At 42.8% G+C, this 8787-nt stretch overlaps 1 long non-coding RNA gene across 1 annotated transcript in view; it reads left to right on the top strand.

The window, feature by feature from the left end:
• The first annotated feature begins 1023 nt into the window (after window positions 1-1023).
• LOC137382721 (uncharacterized) overlaps window positions 1024-8787 on the top strand; it is a 46124-nt gene continuing 38360 nt past the window's right edge. Inside the window, exon 1 of the long non-coding RNA XR_010977265.1 lies at window positions 1024-1112. This is a non-coding gene — a long non-coding RNA (uncharacterized lncRNA). The remainder of the gene's footprint in view (window positions 1113-8787) is intronic.

Below are 8787 nucleotides of genomic sequence, written 5' to 3'. Positions count from 1 at the left end.
TTCATTCCATCTTCGCTGCCTCCGGAGAATACTTGGCATCAGGTGGCAGGACCGTATCTCCAACACAGAAGTCCTCGAGGCGGCCAACATCCCCAGCTTGTACACACTACTGAGTCAGCGGCGCTTGAGATGGCTTGGCCATGTGAGCCGCATGGAAGATGGCAGGATCCCCAAAGACACATTGTACAGCGAGCTCGCCACTGGTATCAGACCCACTGGCCGTCCACGTCTCCGCTTTAAAGACGTCTGCAAACGCGACGTGAAATCCTGTGACATTGATCACAAGTCGTGGGAGTCAGTTGCCAGCGTTCGCCAGAGCTGGTGGGCAGCCATAAAGACAGGGCTAAAATGTGTCGAGTCGAAGAGACTTAGTAGTTGGCAGGAAAAAAGACAGAGGCGCAAGGGGAGAGCCAACTGTGCAACAGCCCCGACAAACAAATTTCTCTGCAGCACCTGTGGAAGAGCCTGTCACTCTAGAATTGGCCTTTATAGCCACTCCAGGCGCTGCTTCACAAACCACTGACCACCTCCAGGCGCGTATCCATTGTCTCTCGAGATAAGGAGGCCCAAAAGAAAGAAAGGATGGTGCTGATGTGTGTTAAGCAGACTTTGAAGCAAATGAATCAGAGGAATTTGGAAATGGAGTGCTACTTAAGAAAGTAAGAGAGATTGAGTCCCGTACTCTCAAGATAGAGTCTATAAAGGTATGCTGTTCTTTGTGATAGCTGTGCAGCAACTGATGGACTGATTAAATTAGTAGGAATGTGAGGTACTGAAAAACAGGATGAGCAAAATTGGCATCTTACTGCAGACTGAGAAATTGCAAACCTCACGCCATACTAGTCAGGCTAAATGCGTCAAGACAAACCACAGTGCCTACATGCTTGCAAGAAGGTGTTTTGGAGGAGGCAGATAACTGTCAAGAACGATAGCTAAGAGGATGTTGATACAGGTCACAAAAATTCTGGTCAACATTCAACCCTAAAAACCGATTACGTCGTCAATAATTTCATTGCTGTTTGTGAGACCTTGCTGTGTGCAAGTTATCTGCTGCATTTCCCTACAATACAACGGTGATTTCACTTCAAACGTATTGGCTGTAAAGTGCTTTGGTAGGTCCTGACATTGTGAAAGGTGTTACATAATGCAACTTATTTCTTTCTATTTCTCAATATGTTATCTAGATTACTCTGGTTCTAATATTTCAGTTTGCCTGACCACAAATGTAAACAGTAAAATATTATTTTGCAACATGATTGTCTGCTTGAGTTAGAATTACGTACAATCACTTGTTTATGTAGAGTGAAGTACTAAATATGGTCTAAGAGATTTCATAGTATTATTAAAACAGTTAATGTTTAATACAGCATGGTTTGATTTATGATATAAATAGGTTATTGGGTATGCTGGCCTATGTTGTTTACAGTGTTTTTTCAAAAACAAATATTCTGGTGCTTTCTCACAATGTCATGTTGGGCAATCTTACACTGTGAGACATAACAAAAATGAGGAAGTTAGCAGTATCAAGGGAAGTCATGCAGCAGTGAATTTTAAAAACAAGAAGTCCTAGGTTTTCATTTTCATACCACCAAGTTGTTGACAACTGCTTCATTTTCTACTTTTTTCCCCTTCTGCTGTGGGCCCTCATTTTCTGCCCCTTCCCAGTGCTAAAGAAGCCATAATGAGTTTCCCAATAGGAGTACCGTAGAACCACAGAGACTTACAGCACAAAAGACCATGCAGCCAATCATGTCTAAGCTGAGCATTCCAAAACTAATCCCACTGCCCCACTCTCTCCCTATAGTCCTGCATCTTCCTCTGCTTCAACTATTGATCCAATGTTCCCTTGAAAGATGCATTGGTCTCTTCAACCAATGTGGCAAAACGTTTCCTGCTCCAACAACACACTGTGAAAAGAAATTTCTCCTAACCCTTCTCCTCTCAGAATGAGAATTTAAATTGATGAACCCCTTGTCAGTGACTCCCCAACCAACAGCAGGAAGTCAACATATTCCTTTGAAATTTTAAAGAGTGAAAATTAAGTATGGACTATTCAACAGTACGCTTAACGTTTTGTATCAAAAAGCAGCTCTGAACAAATGCCATGAACTTACCTCCCTCTTTGTAACATCACTCAATTTAACTTGCACACAGTCACCCACAATAAGCACCTGTATTTTCTCCAACAATCTTACTTAATCACAATTTTAAAAAAATTAAACTTTGCTATATTAGTCTTATAACAATACATTATTTCCCTTAGTCTCATAGGTTTCTGCCAAGATAAAGGGCAGGATTTTTTCCAGGCTCAAATGGCGGTCAGAGACCTGCATAGTGTGGGGAACAGTCACTCATCTGCTACTTTCCCCAAATTGGCCAATTAGTGGCAGAGGGCGGGCTTGCTGGCAGTTAAGGATGACGGCCAGGCTCTCGAAGCTGGAGGGCCAATAGGAATCCCTTCAGCACTGAAGAAGCCGAAGCTGGCCTTTCAAAGTAAGTGATCATAAGATCATATGATCATAAGAACTAGGAGCAGGAGTAGGCCGTCCGGCCCCTCAAGCCTGCTCCGCCATTCAATAAGATCATGGCTGATCTTTTTGTGGACTCAGATCCACTTACCCGCGTTCCCACCGTATCCCTTAATTCCTTTATTGTTCAAAAAGATATCTACCTTAGCTTTAAAGACGTTTACTGAAGAAGCGTCAACTACTTCACTGGGCAAGGAATTCCATAGATTAACAACCCTCTGGGTGAAGAAGTTCCTTCTTAATTCAGTCCTAAATCTGCTCCCTCTAATCTTGAGGCTATGCCCTCTTGTCCTAGCTTCACCTGCCAGTGGAAACATCCTCTCTACTTGTATCTTATCTATTCCCTTCATGATTTTATATGTTTCTATAAGATCCCCCCTCATTCTTCTGAACTCCAATGAATATAATCCCAATCTACTCAGTCTCTCCTCATAAACCAACCCCCTCAACTCCGGAATCAACCTAGTGAACCTCCTCTGCACCCTCTACAGTGCCAGTATATCCTTTCTCAAGTAAGGAGACAAAAACTGCACACAGTACTCCAGGTGCGGCCTCACCAGTACCTTATACAGCTGCAACATAACCTCTCTGCTTTTAAACTCAATCCCTTTAGCAATGAAGGACAAAATTCCATTTGCCTTCCTAATTACTTGCTGTACCTGCAGACCAACCTTCTGCGATTCATGCACAAGGACACCTAGGTCCCTCTGCATAGCAGCATGCTGCAACTTTTTACCATTCAAGTAATAATCCTTTTTCCTGTTACTCCTACCAAAATGAATGACTTCACATTTATTAACATTGTATTCCATCTGCCAGACCTTTGCCCACTCACTCAATGTATCTATGTTCCTCTGCAAAGTTTCACAGTCATCTGCACACTTTGCTCTGCCACTCATCTTAGTATCATCTGCAAACTTTGACACCCTACACATGGTCCCCAACTCCAAATCATCTATATAAATTGTAAATAATTGCGGTCCCAACACCGATCCCTGAGGCACACCACTAGTGACTGATTGCCAACCAGAATAGCACTCATTTATCCCCACTCTCTGCTTCCTGTTAGTCAACCAATCCTCTATCCATGCTAATACTTTACCCCTGACGCCATGCATCCTTATCTTATGCAGCAGCTTCTTGTGCGGCACCTTGTCGAAGGCCTTTTGGAAATCTAGGTACACCACATCCACTGGGTCCCCATTGTCCACCTTGCTCGTAATGTCATCATAGAATTCCAAAAGATTTGTCAAGCATGACCTGCCCTTCATGAACCCATGCTGTGTCTGCCCAACGGGACAATTTCTATCGAGATGCCCTGCTATTTCTTCCTTGATAATAGACTCAAGCATCTTCCCCACTACAGAGGTTAAACTAATCGGTCTATAATTCCCCATCTTTTGTCTATCTCCCTTTTTAAACAGTGGCGTCACATCTGCTGTTTTCCAATCAACTGGGACTACCCCAGAGTCCAGCGAATTTTGGAAAATTACCGTCAGTGCACCTGCTATTTCTGCCACCATCTCTTTTAGTACCCTGGGATGCATTCCATCAGGGCCAGGAGACTTATCAATCCTTAGCTCCATTAGCTTGCCCAACACTACCTCTTCCGTGATAATGATTGTTCCCAGGTCCTCACCTACGTTCGTCTCTTTGTCAATTACTGGCATGTTATTAATGTCCTCCACTGAGAAGACCGATACAAAATACCTGTTCAATGCCTCGGCCATTTCATCATATCCCATAACTAAATTCCGCTTCTCATCCTCTAAAGGACCAACGTTTACTTTAGCCACTCTTTTTCGTTTTATATATTTATAGAAACTTTTGCTATCTGTCTTTATATTCTGTGCTAGTTTTTTCTCATGTTCCATCTTACTATTCTTTATAGCTCTTTTTGTAGCTTTCTGTTGGACCTTTAAAGTTTTCCCAATCTTCTAGTTTCATGCTGCTTTTGGCCACTTTGTATGCATTCTTTTTCAATTTGATAGCCTCCCTTATTTCCTTAGACACCCATGGCAGATTACCCCTTTTCTTCCAGTCCTTCCTTTTCACTGGAATATACTTTTGCTGAGCACTTTGAAAAATTGCTTTGAAAGTCCTCCACTGCTCGTCAACTGTCCCACCGTAAAATCTTTGTTTCCAGTCCACTTTAGCCAAGTCCTCCCTCATTCTATTGTAGTCCCCCTTGTTCAAGCACAGGACCCTGGTATTGGATTTTATCTTCACACTCTCCATCTGTATTCTAAATTCAACCATACTGTGATCACTCCTTCCAAGAGGATCCCTAACCATGAGGTCATTAATTATTCCTATCTCATTACACAGTACTAGATCTAGGATAGCTTGCTCCCTCGTCGGTTCCATTACATACTGTTCAAGAAAACTATCACGGATACACTCAACGAATTCCTCCTCAAGGCTACCCTGACTGAGCTGGTTCGACCAATCTACATGTAGATTAAAATCCCCCATGATAATTGCCGTACCATTTTTACAGGCATTAGTTATTTCTTTGTTTATTGCCCGCCCCAATGTGATGTTATTATTTGGTGGCCTATAGACTACGCCTATCAATGATTTTTTCTTCTTAGAGTTTCTAATTTCCACCCAAATGGATTCAACCTCATCCTCCATAGAACCTATATCATCTCTCAGCACCGCCTTGATGTCGTCCTTGAGTATCAGAGCTACACCACCTCCCTTACCTTCCTGCCTGTCCTTCCGAATAGTCTGGTACCCCTGGATATTTAACTCCCAGTCGTGACCAACCTGCAACCATGTCTCCTTAATAGCTACCAAATCATATTTATTCGCGATGATTTGTGCCGTTAGCTCATCAACCTTGTTACGAATGCTACGAGCATTCAGGTAAAGTGCCTTTATGCTAGCTTTCTTACCCGCATGATTCCCAACATCTCTAATAATAACTCGAGTTATCCTTCCTTTCTGCTTCTTTCATCGTCTGCCTTGAACTTAAACCCTCCTGCACATGTTAGCCTGGTGCTTACCTTTTTATTTATCATACTCCCTGTCGTTTTCCCTTTCCCTTCCCCCCGAGTCACTAGTTTAAAGTCCTAGAGACCACCCTATTTAGGGTGAGGGAGAGGAGAGGGAGAGGGCACTCCATGGAGGTGCCATCTCTCCAACCTTTTTAAATTTAAAATAAAAAATAGATCAAGCAACGGGACAACCATTGTGGAGGGGGAAACCTTTCCACAAGGCGGCCAGTCAGCTGCCCTGTTCCCTGATGCCTCCAGGGACCTGGAGGAAACCCACGCAGACACAGGGAGAACTTGCAAACTCCACACAGGCAGTACCCGGAATTGAACCCGGGTCGCTGGAGCTGTGAGGCTGCCGTGCTAACCACTGCGCCACTGTGCTGCCCCACAGCCTGTTTTTCTGGTTCTACAATTATTTGGTCTGTGAGGAATAACTGCATTCTTTGTTTGAACAATTGGAACTCGGATAGGATATCCAAAGCCTTCCAGTTCATGCTGGGAAATTTGGTATCTATATTTCTGCTGTTCTTTTGCTTTAAACCTTGCTTTAAGACTTATCCTGTGACTCTGCATTGTTTCCCTTTTAAGAGATTCTCAGTCCTTTAGACTAGCTGCTTTGATTCATAGGAGCAGGTGTTTACTAGTGCTGTGTGTTTATCTTGCTTCCAGCACTTAAGCCTGTTCTGTTTACTCATCTGCTTACTAACTGTTAGAGTTTGTTTATGTTCTTCAGGTTTGAGTGGTTTTAATGTTTTTTTTTTACTGTGGCTTCATGAATGGAAGTTCTTATTTACGCTCGAGTAGTTGCCTCAAAGAAGGCTCTGCAGCGTTCGGGTTTTCCCACACATTTTCTAATGGGTGCTGACCTTGATCATTTCGGGAAAGGTCTTCCCTATTTTTGTTCTGCACGGAGCTTTTGAAAAAAAAGATTTTTTGAAGGACTTCCGAGCTTTTTTTTAAAGCAGTATCCATCGCCCATCGGCACAATGACTCACTCAACTTACTTGCAGCCCTGCCGTTCTGTGCTGTCTTCTACAGCTGGAGGTAATTCTTTTTTCACTATTTGAGCCAGTATTTTTCTTGAACTTTCTTTCTACTGGCTGTAGGAAAGGTCATTTTCAGAACTGTGTTAACCGTGGTCTTCAACCTTAGACTTTGTCTTCTCACCACAGCTGCCACCATATAATGAGTTCTTTTATGTTGTCTGATGCAACATAAATGAGATGCGCAGAGTCCAGTTGGCTGAAGATCTAAAACAGGTTTATTTACAGCTAGACTATTATCTACAGTACAGAGGTAATTATTTATAGAATCTTACTCTGGGTGTTACAGTTGCAGAGTGACTCTGGCTCTGAGTCACATGACTGTGTCCTGGTAATTGGCTCATTAGCATACTAAGATCTTAAAGGGACATCACTCTTCAAGGCAAACACACAACAGAGGCGGGAAGGTGGTGGAGTCCCCACCTGCCACCATTCCGCCCATTAAATGCCCTCCCTGCCTCCAAACCCGACATGGGGATGAGCATAAAATACCACCCATACACTTCCAACAGTACCCCCTTGATAGTAATTAGGAGGAAAGAAAACTTGGCAGATTGTTTTTTTTATCCCTTTCCTCTTGCCCCTCTCTGGGGATCAAACGTAGGACATTCTCCATCTCTACAGTTCAACTACTTATTGCTGAGCCTTCTAGGGACCTCTGGGAAGTATTTTACTGTTTATTTTCATCATGTGTCCCTTCTAATAATCTTTTCCTAAAATCAAGGGTTCTTTATCTTACCTGTTAGGTGAAAGTGTCCTAAACCAGGTTGGTTGAATAGATTAATAATTAGCAGTAGAAATCATTACAAGCAGATCAGAAGAGCATCAGTGCACTGTCATATTTTAATAAAATATGATAGGCCTTAAGTGGCCATTAACTATCTGAATTGGCTACCCCCTGCTTGCAGGCAGGTAGCCCTTGGGAAAATGGCTTGGGGGTTGGATGGAGCTGAGAGACCAGCATGCTGGCTGGTGGGCAGTGTGAAATTCTACGCCCGCCTACCTCCGTGCCTGCCCCAAACAGGACCTAAAAATTCAGCTCAAAGCATTTTCTCACAGCTGCGTAAATTAACTATTTTGAATACAATCAGTTTACTCCATTTTCTACCAATATATTTTTTCTGTTTTTCTCAATTGAGGTGCTGAGCATCAGCATTAATTAGGTGGCAAATTTAGCACCAAATTTCTTCTGGTAATTAGAACCAATGGCATGCTATTGTGTCTTTGCATTGAGTATTGGATCTGATCGTCTATATGTGGAAAATAATGCACAAAATGCCACATAGCTGAATCGTGAGATTACTAATCAAAATACTTCAAGGGCACATAGTTGTCAATGTGAACAGAGGCATGGACCCAGATCACAGGTTATGCAGTGTTGAAACTAGTTTCCCTCAGGTTACTATTGTAAGATGCATGGTTGTTTGTATATTTGTTGTAGGATTGTGTCATAGACCACAATTGGTGTGCTATTTATTGGTATCATTTTTATTACGATAATGGCTCTTGTGTTTTGCACTACGAAGCCATTCTGGACATTTTCTTTTAAGGAATCATTGCCTCTTTCCACCACTAACACCCCAAGGTCAGTCACTTTCTTGATGTTTCTACCATGAAAACATCACAACAGAGTCCACTCCTATTATACGAATTAGGAACAGAAGCAGGCCATTTGGTCCCTCTAGCCTGCTCCACCATTCAATAAGATCATGGCTGATTGGAATTCAAGAGACAAACCACATTTCCATCTATCCCCGATTACCTTTGATTCCCTTGCCTAACAAGACTCTATCTGCCCTGCCTTAAAAATATTCAATGACCCCGCCTCCACCACCTTCTGAGGCAGAGAGTTCCAAAGTCGCACAACCCTCTGAGAAAGAATTTCTCATCTTATCACCAAACATTCACTCATTCACACAGCAGATTGTATTCTGGAGCAGGAACGGTGGTTGGTTTCCCCACTTCTTAGCCCAAGACATGGAAAACAGTTCTAGTAGCCCAACTGCATAACTGGCTGAGATAGCTGACTATTTTATATATTCATAGTATGTGACTGTCGCTGGCAAGGCTAGCATTTGTTGCCCATCCCTAATTGCCCTTGAGACGTTGGTGGTGAGCTGCCTTCTTGAACTTCTGCAGGTCATGTGGAGTAGGTACACCCACACTGCCGTTAGGGAGTTCCAGGATTTTGACCCAGTGACAGTGAAGGAATGG

Source organism: Heterodontus francisci, chromosome 23 (assembly GCF_036365525.1).
Source record: "Heterodontus francisci isolate sHetFra1 chromosome 23, sHetFra1.hap1, whole genome shotgun sequence".
Lineage (NCBI taxonomy): Eukaryota > Metazoa > Chordata > Chondrichthyes > Heterodontiformes > Heterodontidae > Heterodontus > Heterodontus francisci.
The sequence above is the reverse complement of the archived record's forward strand: the minus strand, read 5'-3'. Positions and strand labels throughout refer to the sequence as shown.